The following is a 22162-nucleotide window of genomic DNA, read 5'->3' as shown; positions in this document are numbered from 1 at the left end:
AGATAATTTCATTGGGACATATTGGCTTACCTGTAATAAAGAAGAAACGCATACACACTCTCACAAGCACATGCAACCTTTGCACCCTTTCCTTTGACTGTAAAAAACAGCCGTAATAGAAAGCCACGCACCATGACACACTGTATTTTACATTTACAAGCATATCTCACAACAAGCCAATCTACAGTGGTACTGCCAGATGAGACTGGCTGTATCACAGCCCATCTAGTCAGCAGTTGTTCGCCTCATAACATGGCCTGTATCTAAGCAGAAAGGATATTTAGGGAGCAGATATAGAGAAAGATAAATGATGGGTGGCAGGAAGGGTGGATGAATGAAGAAGAGATGTAAAGAGAGAGGGCTCATGTGTAAAAGAGGTTGTAAAGAGCAGAGAGGTTGGTTTCAGTGTGTTTAAGAGCTTGGCAGAGGAGCAGATACCGCTACTGCAACTGTGGTTTCTGGGGAATCGATGTGCGTGTGTGCGTGCAAGTCTGTGTGAGTGTGATAGGGGGAAAGGGATCCAAGGTATTTTCCTGGCAGTTGAAGGACAGCTTAACGCCCGGCTTGTAAAAACAGCAGTGCAAAATGTTCCACATGCCAAAGGACGGCGGAGGTCACACACACACTCACACACAGATACAAGCAGTTGCATGCACAATAAAAATGAAGTGCAGAGTTGTAGTCTTATTTATTGGAGATCCTGTGGTGTGGGTGAACCGTCACTGGGTGGTAGGGCAGCTGAAGACCAGAGGATGTTTTCTTAACATTTCCCCTGATTACATCCAACATCTTCCATCTGTAATCAGATTTTCAACATTTCCCCTTATGGGAGTGCAAGCCTGTTATAACCCTCACACTGGTGACCACATTGCCTCAACTGGCTCTTGCTGAAACTGCGTGAGCCACAAATGAGTTCAAGGCTCCATATTGTAGTTTGTTCACAACTAATGACAGCAATATGAGTGAAAGAAACACAGCCTTGCTTTCGCAATATCAAATAGCATTAGCATCTCCCAGATGAGGGTACTTTTGTAATGCTTGTATGATTTCTTCAGTGTTGAACTCTGTGCAGTACTGAGTACAGTAGTGGTCATTAACCCTCACACATATCCACCCTTGCTCCTCTTGTAATTCTGCTTCTATGTAGTCTTCTTATTTTTGTTGTCGAACCGCCACCTTATAAACAATAGTGGAGTGATGACTTCAACTTTTGTGTCATTACCAACATTGAAAAGTTTTTCCATTTCCCCCAGCTCCCATTTTCTGAGGAATGATTGTCCTCATTCCTAATCCACTCTTAGCAGGACATTTCTGAGTGTTATAATCTTTTTTGTTTTCCTGCTTTTGTTCTTTGTTTTGGGAGATATTTTTGTCCTAAAGGAGCTGAAAAATACCGTTTACAGCTAAAATAAATACAGCTTGCCAAGCTGTCAGGTGATGTAAAAACAGAAATGTTAAGCGTGTGATTTACCAGTTTCATTGCAGATATCAGAGGTGAAATCATTGTGATTTTTGTTTTGAACCTCACATGAATGTATACAATGGAACAACACATGACATTTTCAAAATGGATATTGAGCGAACACTGCTGACCTTCAGTACATTCATTCTCGAATCATACACTATTAAGATGAAAGAGAGAATGTACACAGCTGCCTGAGTAAAAACATTTTGAGAAAGGAGATGCATACACAGAGAAATAAGGTATTTACTTCTATACTTAATGGTACCGTTCTCAGAAAAGTACAATGTAAAGTATAGATATGATCTTTTTTATGATTACTGTGGATTTTGTGAAGATTTATAAGGCAAAAATTATCACTAACAGCTAAGGGTGCATAATATTACTTCTGTGGCCTCAAGGTATAGGAAAATACTAATTAGGTTTGACATATTTGGGCAGCACGATGACATGCTGGTTTGCATCATCACTAAAGAAGGCATCTGTTTCAAATCTTCAAAAATGAAATTTCTTCAGGTACTTTGGCTTCATCCTACAGTCCAGTGCATGCCTGTTGGGTTAACTGATGAGAGTAAATAAATGTGTAATAGCTATTTTTTACATACTAAAATATAAACCAAATTTATGTTTGATTATTTACCCACTGTAATAATACCAATTGGTGCTGTCCATCCATGTCTAAGCAGAGACTAGGCCCGGACTGCCCTCTCCCCGGCCACATTCATCAGCTCATCCAGGGGGTTCCCAAAGTGTTCCCAGACCAGTCGAGAGAGTCTGTCCAGCGTGTCCCTGGTCTTCCCCAGGGCCTCCTCCCGGGCAGATGTGCCCAGAACACCTCACCAGTGAGGAGTCCAGGAGGCATCCTGACCAGATGCCCCAGCCACCTCATTTGGCTGTTCTCGATGTGTAGTAGCAGCGACTCTACTCTGAGCCTCTTCCAGATCACCAAGCTTTTCATCCTATCTCTAAGGGGGAGCCCGGCCATCGTGCGGAGAAAACTCATTTCGACCGCTTGTATTCGCGATCTCGTTCTTTCAGTCACTACCCACGGCTCGTGACCATAGGTGAGGGTAGGAGTGTAGATTGACTGGAAAATAAAGAGCTTTGCCTTTTGGCTCAGCTCCTTCTTCACCATAAGAGACACATACTGCATCACTGCAGATGCCGCACTGATCCACCTGTTGATCTCCCACTGCATCCATCCTTCACTTGTGTGAAGGATGGATCCTAAGACTGAACCCTAAGATCCCTAAGATTGAACTTTGCCACTCGGGGTAGGACTTCATTCCTGACTCAGAGAGGACACTCCACCCTTTTCTGGCTGAGAACCATGGTCTTGGGTTTGGAGGTGCTGATTCTCATCCCAGCTGCGTCACACTCTGCTGCGAATTGCTGCAGCCAGAACTGGAGATCACAGCCCGATGAAGCCAACAGAACCACATCATCTGCAAAAAGCAGAGACCCAATCCTGAGGACACCAAATCAGATCCCCTCAACACCTTGTCTGCGTCTAATTCTGTCAATAAACGTTATGAACAGAATCGGTGACAAAGGGTAGCCTTGGGGGAGTCCAACCATCACTGGAAACGATTGCGACTTACTGCCGGCAAAATGCTAATCTACTCAATTAATTCAATAAAAAAAAAATACAGTTTCAAATATTGTTTTTCTCAGCCTTAATTTCTTTTGGTTTTATAATTGTGTATTGCATATAGAAAACATGGAAAATCTTATTTAAATTTCATTTAATCAATACCGCTGTGATATCTTGTATACAGGTGATGGTGATTCTTGATTGAATGACCTGCTTGATCTGATGCAGGTGATGAGTTCTTGCATGAGCTCATGTAATCTGAGATGTCTTGCAAGAATCCAGCTACCTTGCAAGATATACAAAGTTGAACCCAAGTAATATATTAATACAGACTATTTCAGATTCAGATTTGACAGCATTAAAAAAGGGGAGTCAACAAAATAATAAAAATTAAAGACATGAACAAAAGAGAAAAATATAGATTTTATAATGTAATGACAAACAATAAACTTTGTGTCCACCTGTCAGATGATTCATACTTTTTAAAATAGTTTTAAATGACTAACCTTGGACATACAGTAAATAGCACACAACTCTCTTTTACTAATGCACAAGCAAATATGCTCTATATGCTAGTATTAAGGTCATTTGATTGTTTCTGTGTACCACTGTACATACTGAATGAGGAAATGGTTAAAATTTGTGAATCATCCTGTAACATTAATTAAATGCACATCAGGTAAGTACAATAGTGGCTGAGTAAAAAAAAAACCAAAAAAAAAAAAAACAAGCTCTTGTTCTGGCAGAGTAACGGAAAATAGTTTTCATAAAACTGGAGTCACATGCCAGTAACTTCAGTTTTTGTTTCCTGGTTCATTCACAGTTGGCATGTTTGCAATGCGTACGGCCTGCACAGACACACATTTTGGGCTGTAAACTGATGTCTTCAGAGGCGTCTACATAGTGCCTCTTGGACTTGGACAGAATACAAAATTAAAAACACAGATCCATTAGGACCATTGAAGATCTATTGGCATGGAAAGATACACTGACCCCAAAGGTGCAATCATGAAACAGAACTGGGATCTCACTTGGGCTTAGAGAAAAAAAAAATTAGTAAGCTAAAATAAACCAAGATAGCTTAATTAAACAGCACTTATCACTTTCTTTTGTTGCCTTTTTTATTTGTAACCAAGAGACCTCTTTGGTTATCTGTGTAGAGATAAGGTAACACAGTGCGTTAAGTGAAAAAGACAAACACATACATGCTGAACAGAAGAACTATAGGAAGCAGTATTGCACTTGTCATGATGGGAAACTATTAATGGACTAGTGTGTACTTTATACACTACATAAATACAAGTGGAACAAACCCTGTTTAGAGTCTAAGAATATTTAGCATATCCAGATTGTCGTCAGATTCACTGTGGAAAGTTTGAACAGTAAAAACAGATAACTTGCAGATAACAGTGGGGACATTCTATATGTGAGATCAGATTTGAAAGACAAATCTAATTTTCTTGGAATCTGATCATATGTATTAGTGTTGATAACATATGCCTCCTCGATTTAGCTTAAAAAGAAAACATTACAACTTTATGGAACATTTTGTCATAGACTTGACAGACGCAAACAAAAAAATTTACTCTATTTCTAAAGTTTGTTCAATAAGGACACATCAGTTAAAAAGGTGTAAAAAAAAAAAAAAGTGGTGTATGCAAGTTATATTCAAATAATTTTGTCTGGTGAATAGACCTTGACGCATTATCTTAGTGTTGTAGTGACACGAATGAAGGAAGGTAAGTAAGTAAGTAAGTAAGTAAATGTTTATTTATATAGCACCTTTCAAGATAAAAATCACAAAGCGCTTAACCATAGGAATGGATAAAACCCCCTAGTGGATATGACAACTTCTGATGAGGCTTCTCTACCATCAGAGATAGAGACAATATATAAACTGATGAAGACTATATCAAACTTTTATTTTATCAAGAGTGTTCAACTCACTTGGCATTTTGGTGATACGCACTCATACATAAGAGAAGCAACCCTTCTTAACTGAGCTAAAACCCTATATATAAGGTTTAATCTTCCCAGTTCATCAGATCGCTGCTTTTAATTTTTATCATGTCATTGGTTGACATGTCTCCCAGCCCTTCTTCATGATTTATGATTATGTCCATACTGAACTTGCACATAATCTCCATTTGATTGCGTCTTTTTAATATTTTGGTCCAAATCTGTCCAAAGTTGGAAATAAAGGATTATTGTTACCTTCCTGTTGTTATTGTTGTGAGAACATTTCTTCTGTCCAACAAAACATCAGTAATCTGATGATGGTGACTCAAAGGAAATGAAGGGATGATCTCTAACATTTTCACAGCCATCATCTCTTTTCACCATTTCTGATGGAACAACAGTCTTTCCTCTCTCCCTCCCTCCCACTATCCATGCTGCATTTACTCATAATGAGGAGCTGCCACTCAAACTGTCTCCAGCTGCACTTATTGCAACACTATTGAGGTGCCAGGACAAGATTGCTCAGCTGGGATTAATGTCTTGGTTGCATTTGCTGAAACAGAACTTTGAGCAATCCGGCATGAAAATCTGGAGGAAAGAGCTTGAGAACAAAGACTGCCTGCTGCATCTGGATGGGCCATATGAAATGAAGCTTATGAATTGAAACAAATGCATTATGCATAATAAACACAGGCTGGAGGGAAAAAACAAAAAACAGAGACAGCAAGGAGACATCTTGTCATTACTAAAGGAGAGCGATGGAAAGATGGACAAAGGAGATGTCCCAAGAGACTATGCACTCATTCTGCATGGTTGCCTATTGGTCGCCATGGAAACTGTGTGTGTGTGTGTGTGTGTGTTGGGGGGGGGGAAGGGGGGGGGGGGGGGGGGGGGGGGGGACCAGCATTGAGCTGGAGGGTGTGTGTGTCATTAGGAAGGGGAATAATGTGTAGGTGCTGCACAGGGGTCCTCCCACAGTGTTAACGATAATACTTTCAAAACTCACTGTGATCACATGCCACGTCATGTGTGTGCGTGTAATGGTGTGTGTGCATGTACAGGCAGAGAGAGTCTGTAGACACAGAGATCTTATCATTTTAAAACAGGGCCCTGGGCTGACGAGTGATCTGCCGTATGGTGTGATTGATGAAGGACAGAGTGATGAACACTTGATGAGATGAAAGGGTGAAGAGCCATCAGCACACAAACACGGGCATACACACACTCATCGTCACACACCGAGAGACAAAGCCTATGACTAAGACTTCACTTCATGAATGCATAGATGAAGGAAGGCAAAAACTAACAGAACCAAAAAGCAAATTATGCAAAATACATACAAATGTACCACCAAGGAAGATGAAGGGAAATTTACAGATGAAATGTTTTCTTCAAGCCAACAGAAATGTTACAGGAATAGCATAGGAGGCTGTTCAGCCAACTACATGGTCTGCAACTTGTACATAGATATACATCCCAATGTGAAATAAAAAAGTACACCGTCCATAACATTGTATAATTTAACCTAGCCTAATCGACCCCCTTCACTGAGTCTGTTCTGATGCTAACTTTCATAAGCCAAGCTTAAGCCTCAAGTCTATTCCCTTCTCAATGACTTATTTAAATACAACCTGATTTTTATCCCAAAGAAGGAAGTCAGGTTCCCACAATGTGAGTGTATAAACAGATTTATACAATCTGAAAAAAAAGACATTAAATACACACACTAACATGCATGCATGAAGACAATAGCTATGCACACAAAAATGCCGTTAAACAACAGATAGAAACAACCTTTTGCTCCCATGCTACTGCTCTTTCTTACAAACACAAACACATTCACACACACCCTGGCACTTGAAAAGGGTGCCCTAGATGTGCTGCTTTGTGCCAACATGTGGAAATGGTTAAAGAAGCACTGCCAAGACCTCTTTGGACAGGGCAACCAGCTGGCAGGGGTGCACATAAACACACATGCAAACACGCTTTTTATTATAATGTACAATTAAACAAAGAGTAGACTGAAAAATAGATTACATGAAGCTGGATTATCATGAACAGCTGTAAAAATGGAAATATAAACTAGGTAGTTTTCTGTCGAAGCTTTAGATTTTGTTGTCATAGGAAAAGAAAAAAAGTGCTTCAGCTGCAAACTGGGCAAACATCACTTCTCAGCACTTCCTAGAGCTCTGCAGCACTTTGAATCACCCTGTTGTTGAATTGTGATATACAAATAAACTTGCCTCTGAGGGGATGTGCCCCATCTGTAACTACAGCTAAGATCACAACATTAGTTGTCTTGAATGTAGGCGGATGATAGTTTTGTCAGCTCCTCTGTGAATCGTCATTTTAAATTTGTGGAGGGATTTAAGTACCTCTGTACTGTCAGGGATTTAGCTCCTAGTAGGATTTCTTAAGGCCCCTTCCCTTAAGTCTCAGGAAAGGGGTCATACTAAGAGCCATTCATAGATAGCAATGGACTGGCACCACAAATGGGTTAGATACCTCACTCAGAAAAGAAAATTTGGGGCAACTTCCTGGAGCCAGGTCTATGAGGGCATTTTGCTAGAAAACACCTAGTAGTTGAGTTATAGCACCTCGGCCTGAACTGGGCCCAGCTCAAAAAGGTTGCAGGTTACCACGTCAATGTGGGTTCACATTAATACTTATAATCAATTTAGTTTTAGTTTTCTGAGTGTTTTCAATGTGTAAAATGGTTGTTGCTGGCAGCAGATTAGTCATAAAGTGTCTCATTTAGGTTTTTCCTCTATTGTGTGTTTGTTTTTGGTTTTTCCTTGTGTTTTACCTCGTGTGTTTTATTTAAAGTCAGTTGCATGCTTTTATTTTAAATTGAGCTCTCGTTTTAACATGTCCCTCTTGCACCACAGGATGCTGCATGGAAAGACATGCTAAAACGAGAGCTCATGGAAGAACTCAAGCTCCAGATGAAAGCACTCATAAAGAGCTTATGAAGGAATTAAAACCACTTCTACAGCCAATTCCAGCTCCTCAACAACCACCAACATATTCACAGAGGGAACTGTGTTGATGCAACTCTTTTCCTAATGACTGGGATGAGCAAGTAAGGTCCATATGTCACCAAAGTAAACAAGTCAGCCATACTGCTAGATTGTGCTGGGAAAACTTTGCTGTGTGAATGATGTTGATGTGCTTGTCCCTGGTGGAAGAAAAGGAACCTACTGCTGTGGAGGGAGCCAAGGTCTGCCAAAAGTGGTGAGTGACTTAACCAATTGAGCTGATCTTTCTTAGCAAAAGCAAGAAGAGCAGTGTAACCTGCTGTTCAAGTGTGGAAAGAGCTTTCCTCAATATGATAAAGATTTTGGGAAGACCAATCTTGTGCAACATCTGATCCCCACTGGTGGTGCTCCGCCCTTCAGAGAGAAGAACCGACCCCTTCCGCCACAGATGCTGGCAGACATGTTGGAAAAGGAGGTTGCTTGAAAAAGTTGTAGTCCATAGTTGTGTCCCAGTTCAGGGTCTAAACACTTTGAAGTGCAGTTTTGTCAGCTATATATGTCATAGTGGCAAGCCAAGAACTGTCCCATTTGGAAGGCATCTCAAATCACTTCATTTGGCCTGTAGTGAAGGCTACTGGTGGTGGATCCTTCATGGCCTCTTGTCTCCCAGAATTCATTTTGCACAAGATGACGACGAATGAGTAACAAAGTTCCGAATAGTACGTTTTTCGTTTACCTCACTTTGGCTGAAATATGCGTCCAAAGCATGGACTGTATATAAATGATGGACTGAGCCTCCATGACGTCACCCGTAGGTTTCTGAAGAGCTGAACTGAAGCTCATTGGGCGGTTCCCATCATCGCCATCTTGGCAGCGTTGTGCGTGTCGTCGTTCCCAGAAAATCCAAAAATGGGCAAAGAGGTGGAGCTGAATGGGAGGCTGTGAGGGTGGGGTGGATTATTGACACCCATGAAACTCTGAGCTGCCTGTAGCTAAGAGCTAACCGAGCTAACGCAGAGCTAATGGTTGCTAACCAGCTAACGGAGGTAGGTGAGCTAAAGATAAGGCGCACTGTTAGTCAGCTAAAAACTGCGTTTTTGCTACACTCTCCCTTCTTGCTGCAGATATTGGATACCTGTCAATCAAAAGGACACGCCCCTAATTATGCCGAATTTCAAGGTTAAATAACATCCAAACGGATGAGTTAGAAAAACAATCCCCCCCTATCACAGTTGTCATGAAGATAAACTTGACCTATTAATCCTAAGTCCTAACATGGGAGTCTATGGGGATTTGCTCTGTTTTGGAACCAGCCCCTAGCGGATGAGGGGTGAACTGCAATTTTTTTGCACTTCCGCATAGGCTTCACATTTTGCAGGCGGAGGTTGCTGATTGGTCCAAACCAAATACATAAACATGTTTGTTAAACGGTGGCATTGAAATCATGTAATATTTGATATTGGTGGATTTTTAAGGAGTTAATGAAGAGTTTCTACTGGCTAGAAAACAACAGATAGCCTCAGATAGCCCTTTTTTAAAATATTATTCAGTTAAGAAAAAATAAGATATATCCAACTCGGTCTGTGTTCACGTTAACTAAAGTGTTCTCTGAAATGCAAAACTTTGGGAAATTCTGCTGATTAGGTAGGCTGTTTTATTTCACACACAATAAGCAAATTTAGAGAGTTCACAGACTACGTAGGACACTCTGTAGCCCAAGTAGTCTGTGCTCAAATTATCATTTTGCCTCTTCCTGGGGTTACAGTGTTGCTCTCTGCACAGTCCTTTTTGACCTGTTATTTCAAATTAAAGTGGAGTTGATCCAGCCCGGGTCACAGATGGGCAATCACAATAATATATTCCTTTTAGTCTAAAAAGCAACACAGCTGCTGCAGCCAAAGCCGGAAAGAAAGATGTCAAAGATGTCAGACTATGTGACTTTATAAATTAATAATCCCGTCAATATCACTGCTTTGTCATGCATGAGTGGATATAAAAATTTAAGATGCATTTTATTAAGAGTGTGTTGCAGATGTGTTTTTGAGGTGCATGAGAAAGATCCCTCATTCTTGGATTGGATTGGATCGGTCAGATGCAACAGAGTTTGGCTGTTTTAAGTTAGCTTTGCACCTAAAACAGAACAGACAAAAAAACTAATCAAATCAGTCATTGTGTTTATTATAAATGTCCAATTTAAAACATTTACACTGTAGGAGAAGATGGCAAGAGACCTCTTATAGTTAAGTGATAATTGTAATAGGTAAAAAGAAATTCAGAATTACTTTACAGTTTGTTCCACAGAAACAAACTGTGGTGTAATCAGTTTCTGCTTATCCAATTTCCACCTAAAAGTAACTGAGCAGAGTTGTTGTGCAACAAAAAGATATTTTTCAGGTCACAAGCAGACCCACACACTGAAACAGGGAACTGGAACTGAAGAAAAAGGTACATGTTGGAGAAGAAACGGTTACATAACAGTTCATGGCGCTCAAAGAAGTGAGTGAATTTGCTTCATTGAAACAAATCATGCATTTTGCATCATTCTATTTTTCCATTACAGTATGTGGTGCTAACAGGAGTTGCAGTAGGTATGATAATACTGTTTAATTCTTTAAATACAATTAACTGTGTTTACAGTCAGCTGTCAAGGTATTTTTAAATGTTTGGGATTCCACTTAATTTATTTCTACGTTAAACTTGTACTACCACACAGCAAATGAGGAAACAGGTAACGGGCCTAATAAGGCTGTATATGCACCTTTGTATGGTTTATATTGGTATGTATGTATTATTCTGAAGCAACAAAGAAATGAAATATATGTATATTCATTATTGTAATTCTTTTATCAATAACATTAAAAACCACTTTCAATACAGGTTAGCTCTAATTTATGACTGTCGCTTTGGTAGCTTTAATGTAGCTTAGGAGAAGCACTGAACACAATAATGAACTCCATCCATCCATCCATCCATCCATCCATCCATCCATCCATCCATCCATCCATCCCTCCCTCCCTCCCTCCCTCCCTCCATCCATCCATCCATCCATCCCTCCCTCCCTCCCTCCATCCATCCATCCATCCCTCCATCCCTCCATCCATCCATCCATCCCTCCCTCCCTCCCTCCATCCGTCCGTCCATCCATCCATCCCTCCCTCCCTCCCTCCCTCCCTCCATCCATCCATCCATCCATCCATCCATCCCTCCCTCCATCCATCCCTCCCTCCCTCCATCCCTCCCTCCATCCATCCATCCATCCCTCCCTCCATCAATCCATCCATCCATCCATCCCTCCCTCCATCCATCCATCCATCCCTCCTTCCCTCCATCCATCCATCCATTCATCCATCCCTCCCTCCCTCCCTCCATCCATCCATCCATCCCTCCCTCCCTCCATCCCTCCCTCCATCCATCCATCCATCCATCCCTCCCTCCATCTATCCATCCATCCATCCATCCATCCATCCATCCCTCCCTCCATCCATCCATCCATCCATCCATCCCTCCCTCCCTCCCTCCCTCCCTCCCTCCCTCCATCCATCCATCCATCCCGCCATCCATCCATCCATCTATCCATCACGACTTATGAGGGGCTAGGTCGTGAGGATTTTCCTGACTTTCTGACCCCGACTGGGTCCCATGGGCAAAGGCCTGGTTGAAAATTTGACTAATTTAAAGTAATAAAGATAATTCAGTGTTGCTTGACCTCATAAGCATGTATTCACTTTGACTGTCAGTAGCACTGTACCAAGATCAGTGATGGGAGTAGAGGTGTTAAAATGAACGACGTTACTAACAGCGTTATTTTTTTCAGAAACGGCTAATCTAATTACTCTTTTTCATTGTTACATCTTTACTGTTACTAAGGATGAAACGTTACTGACAGGGCGTTACTATTGTAAGATAAGATTTGTTTTTGTTTTGGGTGAGTGATACGACTGTTGTGTTGTGACCGGGTGCAAGAGAAGTAGGTCCACACCTTTTATTGCAAAGTTTTCACTCTATTTCATCAGGTGGGACATCAGCTGGATGACCCACTCAGATCCGGCCACTTGTTCTGCCCCTTTTAACCACATGGATGGAACAAACAAACAAGTTGGTTTTCTGAGAAACTCAGAAAATGTTCCAACCTGATAACGTTGATGTGTGGCTCTTTATTTGTTCAGTAGGTAACTTTGCATTAATATGATTTCTCAAATAACTTCTGCTGATTTTATGATTCTTTTCAGCTGTTCTAGGCAGCGAAGTTCTGTTATGATCTAACTAATTGTCCTTACATGTTAAAAGAGACCTGCAATGGACACTGTTGCACTTTGCAGGCTACAACCTGAAAGAAATGCATGCAAAATTATACCTTTTTTTTAAATCAACTTTTTATCATTTTTATGATCAATTTCGCCCTGAAAGAGCCATGCCTGTTTTGTTTTGGTAAAGCTTCTTTCCATCGGCTAATGCTTTCCTCCTCCACCGCTCGCCATCGAGTACAGAGAAAACAGAAACAGAGCTTTAATCTGGAACCACAGACATGACTTTTCCCTCACAGAGATAAAAGACCAGAATGTTAAGAGAAATGTTCATCATAACTAGAAAAACGTTCTTTTTCATGGTGGCTGTAAGCAGTTAGAATGAGAAGAAGCACCTCTCCTGAGGAGAAGCTGGAGACAAGACTTCCAGCAGCCTGAGATTAGTATGCGTGATTTTTCTGTTAGTAATTTATTCCGTTAGGTTTTCATTTCAGTTATTAGTCCAAATATTCAGTTTTATTCTAAATAAATGAATATGCATATAGATTTGAAATTCAGTCAAAGGGAACATATTTGAAGATTTTTTAAAAGTAACATACACGCTGTTAAGTGGTTTCTCCACACAAACTGGACTCTTTTCAACATCTGTTGTGATGAGTATCCATGACAATGGAAAAGTTTACTATTCTGATATACTGATTAAGCTTTCCAACACCAGATTAATGAGTGAAATAACATACCACATCCTAAAATGTGTTAAAATGGAAATGAAGAGGATACAAGGCAGGAACAATACAGAGAAAAGGGACACAAAGAGAAAGACAGAGAAAACAGTATTATGTGTTTCACTGAGACATGGCTGCAGCAACACAAAACAGACTCTTACTGCTCATGTGTTGCTTTAAGACTTTACAAGCAAATTGAGACAACAAGATGAAATGAGGTCCTGTAGTGCTTTTCAATGTGGACATGTCACAGTCAAGGAATAGATCTGCACACAGGACATGAAAGTGTTAGCAGTGACTTTTTGTCCATCTTTTATCTTGTAAGAATGGCTCTGTGCTGGAGATTGGTCTGGTGCTGCTGGAGCTGATTGTACAGAGAAGAATGCTACACAAGCTGATGAACACACTGGACAACTCACACTCTTCACTGCTTCATCAAGTAGCAGCAAGACAGAAAGATACTTAGTGTTTTTCTTTCATTTCATTTCCACACGCGCCCCTGTACAAATGACCTTAATCAAGTTAAATAGCAGTTGTGCACTAACAAGGAAGCCATTGAAAGACTGGAAGACTTTCATTGAAATTTTGAAGGTAAATTTGATGTCATGTATAAAGAAAAATTAATCCCTATGTCGGCTAAGTCAGACACTTATGGAACAACATGACAAAGTCAATGAGCTAGTGAAGAAGCAATGAGACAAAAAGACAAGGCCCTTCAAGGAAAAACTGATTGGCTCCAAAATGCAGTGGATGGCATAAGGAGCTTTCAGCAGGTAAAGCGATCACTTGTACAATGTAACCATGGATATGTTTAAAAATGTCTTTGACAGATAGTTGAGCGAAGTACACAAAAAGGCCCACCAACAAGAAGCAAAGGAGCTCAAAAATATAAAGAAAGACCTCAAAGACTTTATGAAACCTTGGATTCACAAGACATAACAAATGAAAATACACAATAAATTAAAAGAATGAAATTTAATCAACAAATAAAACAAAATCTAAACTGTAGAAATATTTGTTTTTGTGTGTGTCTATGTCTGTGTGTGTTGCAGCTTTGTCATGTTTAGTTGTATTTTTCTAACATGAAAATTATCCACCTATTACACTAAAGTGGCACCATTAAAAGCTATAGATCACACACACACACATTCCCTGATTCTAAAATATGCAGCCATTCATTCTCTTGTTGTGAGCTTTTGCTACCACAAGAACACAGCCACTAATTCTAAACACTGCCTCCTCACACACACACAATTCACACATAATCTTCCTCCTTCTCCTCTGCCTTCCTTTTGTAATGCAAACACACACAATTTACTGAGTCAATGTGGATTAAAATAAAAATAAAAAGACTAAAATATAATAACAAGGATTTCCCCTGCCTGTCTTGATTTCTGTTTCCTGATATATAGGAAGCTAAACAGTTTCATTGATTTTGCACTGTACATTGTTGGTGGTTTAGCTCTGCTCACTCAGCGTAGCATCTTAATCTCTCAGGATTGCTGCCAGTTGATGAATTGTCAGTCATTTAGACAGTGCAGAGTGGATTTCGGCTTTGGGGACTGTAAGCGGAGAAGTTTAGAAAGAGAACATACCGTAGAGATTGCATTGAGGCTGTCGTTTAATATGGCATTCTCACTTTGTGTGTCCTATATGTTTTGTATCTTCATGGTGTACTTTTTAGATGAACAGGTCCTCCGAGGCCTGTTCCCATGCAGACATGAGTGTGTTTACCAATTTCATTCTAAACTGTTTATTAATTTCTCACCAATTATTGCCATGGTAACTATGTCTTAGCATCAGCACTGTTTCAATTGGACAGTTGTTGTTTCCTAGACTCATCTGTGATTCTTAAGGTCATCTGAGCTCTTAATTGCTTGTGAATCTTCGATCTTCACAAACTCTATATCCAGGGTTGTTTTGTCTGTTTTGTTTTGGAACCGTGAAATGACCCGGAAATATTGTGTACCAACTATCCTACTGGACTACTTTAACTGGACCCTTGCTGATGTAACAGGATAGTTTTTGTTACAGTATTATCTACTACTGGAGTACAGTACAGCCTAAAGATAAATTGCACTGGTGACTCATCAGAAATAAGTGTTTAGTGAATCTGCAGTTATGATTGTAGCCTGGAATAGGCTTATACATTATTCAAGTAACAAGAATCTTAGCTTTTGAGTGTTGTATAACATGTGTGGGTACTTAAAAAGTAGACTGAGGAAAATACATGTTTATTTGTCACGTCCTGCCAGGACGTCTGGTAGCAACAGGTTAATGAACTCAGTTGTTTGTATTTAAAAGTTCTATGTTAAGTCTCTACAAACAACAGTGACTGATCTGAATGTTTCAGACAGTTTATCTTTAAATATCTCAATGTTTGTACCTGGAGCCCTGAATATAAACCAATAATGATATTTTTAGTATTTTCTGTAGTTATTTTCACAGTATCGTATTCCACAACATTTTATGTTTCAAATGGCATGTTTTCTAGAATTTGGCTTTAATAACTGGATCTAATATGAAGAGCAATAACACCACCTATCTTCTTAGACCTGTTGGTGGTATAAAGTTCATTTGCACTATGTTAAGTTAATCATCTTTTAACCATGTTTCAGAAACTGCAACAGCATAACATTTTGTACTATATTGTTGCAACCAGCTTCTCACCTCCTCTCATCTCTCTCTTCTGTCCACTTGGCTGGTTCCATCCAACTCTCCTAGAGTCTTTTCTGATCTATCTATCTATCTATCTATCTATCTATCTATCTATCTATCTATCTATCTATCTATCTATCTATCTATCTATCTATCTATCTATCTATCTATCTATCTATCTACTGTATCTATCTATCTATCTATCTATCTATCTATCTATCTATCTATCTATCTATCTATCTATCTATCTATCTATCTATCTATCTATCTATCTATCTATCTATCTATCTTTTTCTCCCATACCTCCATCACCTGTTTATTTAAACTCTGAAAATACTCTGATAAATGATTGGACAAATAGATTCTAGAGTCACTCCAAGTAATGTCTGAATTTTACAGTCCTCGTTTTTCATTCATCTTCATAGGATCATGGAGGCTGTTGAGAAAGGAAGGGTTCTGGCAGTATTTTTTCCAGATATAAAATGAAGATAACATTTAAATAGTCTGTTAATTCTTACATTCTCTATCATGTTCATCTTTTACCCGTTACTCTTTTCTTCCAGATTTTCCACGATGATCGGATCAACATAAGGATCCATTTCGACCAAATGTTCCTGAGGCACAATAAAGCTGAGGATGATGAATTTTAGTGACCAGCGGTTAAATGAAAATGTCATCAGTCACAAGGATTTAACAAACAAAAGATAAATGTACTGATTTTTTTTTTTTTTTTGTCATCAGACCTTTTAGCTACTGAGGGTGATCAAAGAGGTCATAGGTATAGAATCAAAAATGAAGAGAGGGGAGAGGAGATGACTGGATTTAGTCTCAGTCAGAGAGGATAAGACAGCCAATCTAGCTTGCTTTGGAAACAGAAAGAAATTATTGGTTTGTTGTGGTCAATATTACATTCATTTGTATTATAAAAAACCAAACTGCACATTCTTTAGAGCTTGATCTGAGCTGAGTTGGCCAGTGGCAGTCTGTTTCAAGTCCAACTCCACATTTTATTCATTTATTGTTCATTGTTTTGTTTTTGTTTTTTTTTTTTGCTTTTTTTTTTGGTCATTGTTTAATAATATTAATTTATTAATTTATTTATAGAAGAATTTATATTAATATTTTAGCCCTTCCTCAATGATCAATCATGACATATTTAATATCAATGGATTCTTTGGGATTAGCTTTGTGCCATAAGGATCTGAGGTCTGTACCTCGGTGTCCTCAATGGGACAGTAAGTACGAGACCATTACCTGACACTGAGTTTAAAATTAGGAAAGTTAAAATTAGTGTCTCTGCTCCCCTTTTTCCGTACAGTCTCTATCCAAACAACACTTCTTGGTGTTTTATGTCATCACACGTTATACACACTCTAGAATTTGTACACAGTATTGATTGCTAACAGCAAAAGACTGTTAGTCAGCATTTTATGAGAACCCGATCTTTTCATAAATGGCTTCATTCAGTTCACTATTGTTGACTGCATGCGCAGTTGTACACAGCACATTGAAACAGAATAGATTAAACATTGGTTTCTTACTCATCAGAATTAAACCATAATACAATGTTGATTCAGTGACATATTATCAACATTTCTTTATTTTCACCAGAAATCAAATGTCGTGATTTTAAATCAACAGTGAATCAACAACTTTCGCTCTCTGTGTCTTTATTGGTCCTGTGTTGGACTGGTGACCAGTCCCAGGTTGTATTTCTCCTCTTCTCTGATGGCAGCTGGGATAGGCTCCAGCCTCCCCCTGCCATCCTGAACTGAGTTAAGTAGGTACAGAAAATGCATGGATTGATTATCTGAAAAAAAGTCATGAAATGTAAGAAAATACCAACTGGCTCTGTCTTTTAGCATCACAACTTTTAAATCAGTTCACAATAAATGTTGAGATAGAAGCATATGAGGCGATAAACCCTCAAACACTGTCATAGTGTTCGGGCTTCACTTGAATTTACTGTACTTATTACATCCAGACAAGTGCAATGTTACAGGTATTTTGATTACCCCACAGAGCAGCTGACAGCACATCACGATGGAAAGAACATACAGGACTGTGTGTGTGTGTGTGTGTGTGTGTAAGTGGGTCTGCAGAAGTTGTTTTATATAAATATACTGCATGTGGCTTTTCTACTACTGTCACTGGGGTAGAGTTGGCAACCTTGGCAGTAAAGTGTATCTCTTTCACACACATACTTGTAAATTTCACCCCACATCAAGATCATATTATGAATATCTTACACTTAAGCCCACACAGCTGCTATCAGGTGTCTGTTGCTGTGTCCACTAAGACTTTTACAGGATGTTTGACCTATTCTGATTGTCGGAGCAGGCGGTCACTAGTCAGTCAAGATTTCTCTGCTTCTCCAAATATTAAATACCAGCTTTAGTGATAACCATCAGAACGACTCTATGTAATGTGTAACCTGGTGGGGATGCTTTTTGTGGAGTCTGTTTTACTTGCTTTAACAGAGGCAAACACAGGGATTTTTTTCCCATGTAATTTTGTGAACAGTATACTGCAGAATGAATTTGATTCCAGATGACCCTTGACTACAAAACACTTTCTTCTCTATTTCTGTTGTTCTTCAAAACGCAAACACAAACAAAAGAGATGACTGTTGACTTAATGAGAAACAGGATTAACAATGCCCTGTTTACATCCTGAGAGAAAAGTTGGAGGTGGTGGAGGAATGCAAGTACCTTGGAGTTAAATTAGCCAACAGACTAAAATGGAAATCCAACACAGAGACCATCTACAAGAAGGAACAGCAGAATGTACTTCTCAAGGAAGCTAAGATCATTCAGTGTCTCACCAAGATGCTATAAATCTTCCATAAGTCTGTTGTGGAAAGTATATATATGTATGTATATATATATATATATATATATATACACACACATATATATAAGGGCTTTCATAAATAACGTGTTAACGGTGATAACTTATTTATGTAATTAATTGAGTTAAACATCCATCATTGAGGTTCTGGCTCTATGCATGGATTTAAGGGCATCAAACCCGTGTTGGATGAGGATGTTTTAATACCCACACTTTCGTGGTGAGAGGGTTCAACATCCGCACTTTTTCCTCATTTAAAAAAGAAACATAAAAACCTTTTACATAGTTTGCACAAACGTCACTACTCAGGTTGTCTGCACACGCAGGTTGTGTGTGTTCCCATACCCAATGAGGCATGGACCCAGGGTTTTTCTTACTAGAAAAACCCTGGGTCTTTCACAAATGAAAACGGTAGATACATCCAGAGCAAAAGTTTACAGTTAGTAAATGGGATCTGCCATTTTTCCATCGCATTTACTTCCACAGAGCCCTCTCACTTTGCTTCAGGATAAACTAGTGTGAATCAAGGTTATTATAGTTAATGAAAACTAACGAAAAAAAAAAAAACGAAAACTAGAATTAAAAAACATTCTCATTAACTGAAATAAAAATAAAAACGAGAGTTTTTTTAAAAAAAAGAAAACTAATTAGAAATGTATCGTGTCTTTACAAAACAAACTAAAACAAACTCAAATTAAAGCAAAGCAAACAATTTATTTCATACATAAGTCCTTGGGGTTGATATGAAATCTATTTACTTTGCTCTGCCAGATTTACTCCAGGTGTCTGCATCGTGATGTCATGTGTCAACAGCGTGTCCGCCCGCATCGGCTAGCGTGATGACTACGGTGAAAGTTAAGATAAAGCGAGGAGAGTCGTATTTGGGATTTCTTTCATTATGACCGTGCCAAAGATAAAAGTGCCTTGTTGAAGAAGCAGGTGATACAATATGTGGAAGAGGAAAAAAACCACGAATCTGAAAGTCCATTTGAAAAGCTCACACAAGAAGGCTAACCAGGAGTACCTGGACCAGGTAGCCTCTCCGCTCCCATCCCTGGAGAGAGAAGCTTCAGCCGGGCCGAGCAGCATGAGGAAGGAACGTGAGTCACAGACACACTGTCAGTTACACATACACACATGATCTCGCACACACGGATACACAAACAGACCTACAGACACACACACACACACACACACACAGTCACACACAAAATCTTGAAAAGCTGAATTTGAGAGGCTTAAATTTGTTTTTGTACAGTAAATTGGACAGTAAATTATGTACACTTAGCAAAGAAAAGAAAAGCACATCAGCATCCAGCTGAGATAGATCAGTATCTTAACCAGCTGCTGGCTCTGTGTTCTACCAGACACGTGCATTTTTAGTGTCTGAAATATTAATTTGATAATGTGACCTGGTCACAGTTTGGGACGTCAACAGAAATGTCGAAGTGGGATCGATTTCTGATCCAGTTGGTGTACAATGATCCAAGGATCCAAGCCCATCCAATCTGCATAGCTGGGCTCTTGCAGAAACACTAGCATGCCATCAAGCAAAGGGTTCCCTGGAGCACATTTTGAGTTGCTGCCCCAAGGCTCTGGGAGAGGGGAGGTACACATGGTGCCACAACCAGGTTCTGAAGGCAGTAGCGGATGCCATCAACTCAGGGATCTAGCAAGCCAAACACCAGCATCCTGCAAGGCCCAACATCACTTTTGTCCGGGCAGGAGAGAAGCCTCCAAGCCAGCTGAAGACCTCAACAGGCTTACTAGCCTTGGCTCGTGACTAGCAGCTGCAGGTGGACCCGGGTAGACAGTTGAAGTTTCCAGAGCACATTGCCATAACAACACTCAGGCCAGACGTGGTGTTAACATCTAATTTGTTCAAGGAAGTTGTGCTTTTGGAGCTCACAGTCCCTTATGAAGACTGCATTGAAGAGGCTCACGAGCATAAGAAGGCCAAGTACCAGGTGGTTGAGAACTGTAGAAGGAGTGAGTGAAGGTCACGCTGCGAGCCAATTGAGGTGGGCTGTAGGGGATTTCCAGGCCAGTCTCTGCAGGGCGCACTCAGGCTCCTTGGTGTCAAAGGGTTGCAGGAGAGGAAAGCCACCAAGAACATCAGTGAAGTAGCGAAGTGTGCTTTCAGGTGGTTGTGGATCAAAATAGGGGATCCATGGTGTAGCAAGCTGCTTGGACACAAGCCGGTGTCTGTTCACCCTGATCACCCCTGGCTGGGTCGCCCAGGTGAGCAAAGACCTGAAACACCCGCTTGACTAAGCAACAACAGGCACAAAGGATGGTTTCCTGTTTTCCTTCCTGTATTGCAGAGCTTCTGAAGTATTTAGCACATACTTGGCAATAATATAACTTGCGTTTGTAGTTATCAGCCATGTGTCTTAAATGACTCAGATCAATATTGGGAGCAAAAAAAAAATCTTGTTAGGGGAATCAATAGTTTTTATGCTTTCCTTGTAATTCCAAATTATTTTTTGTTTAAATTAATTCGTTTATCTTAATAAATAACATTCTCAAATTAGGCAGCATTTATATTAATTAAGTGGTGTTTGCTTAGTTAAAAACCCTATTTCGTATCTGTTCATTAACTTGTTGCTTCTTCTTTTTTAGACCCAGCAAATAAAATAAAACCAGTATGAAATATATAAGAAGAAATAAACATATAAGAATTGTAAATCAATGAAAATATTATAACTTTGTTTTGCTTCTCTTATCCGATATATTTAGGTTGAAAAATAGTGGCAGTAGATAATGTCTGACATAACCTTTACTATGAACATTACATTAGGTGATTACATAGTACAGCATATAAGTAAATCAGACACATTTCTTCTATCATCTCTTCATTTAACAGCATTAAATAACACACATTTTGGAAAGAGGTGGGCTAAAACTGAATGTGTCATTCTTCTAAAATTTGTGCTTTGACATTAAAAAAGATGTTTGAACAAGATGTAAACATGATTCAATTAGTCATGCACACTTTTATATAAGTTCTCATATGTACTGCATCTGCTGTATGTAACATGACTGTTGAACAGTCATGTAAGATAGCAGATCAAAAAAAAAAAGAAAGAAAGAAAGCCAGCTTTGTACTTTAAGGAAGAGATGCTAAATTATCTGCACAGCTAAAAACAAACCCCTATCATCTACATTTGGCCGCTTGTCTGTGGGAAAAGAGTAGTGTTCGTCCCCAAGATTTTCCTTTGAAATTTCTATTTAATGGACCAGAAAGCGAAACAGGTCATAAAAATTGAAGACAAAAGAACAGTGGAGTTGTGCTGGTGTTGTAATGCAGCAGAACATGGACATGACTTCCACACTGCCAAGAATACATGATTTATGTCAGTCTACCATCTGTTGCCACAAACTATCTTGCACAACTACCAACAAGTCAGATTGGCTATGGGGACATCTACAATGTCACACACACACACACACACACACACACACACACACACACACACACACACACGGTAAAAAGGATACCAGTAGCGAGCTCACAGAGGCTCATGTGAACGATGGATGAGGTGATGCAGACACGACTGCTGATCTCCTTACTTTCACTCTGACCTGAACACCCCCAACTGTGCGCGCACACACACACACACACACACACACACACACATAACGTCCTGCAGCAGCTGACAACCATTCATTCACTTCAGTGACACACTCAG

This window comes from Melanotaenia boesemani, chromosome 21 (genome assembly GCF_017639745.1).
Source record: "Melanotaenia boesemani isolate fMelBoe1 chromosome 21, fMelBoe1.pri, whole genome shotgun sequence".
Classification (NCBI taxonomy): domain Eukaryota; kingdom Metazoa; phylum Chordata; class Actinopteri; order Atheriniformes; family Melanotaeniidae; genus Melanotaenia; species Melanotaenia boesemani.
This window is presented reverse-complemented; position numbering follows the sequence as displayed.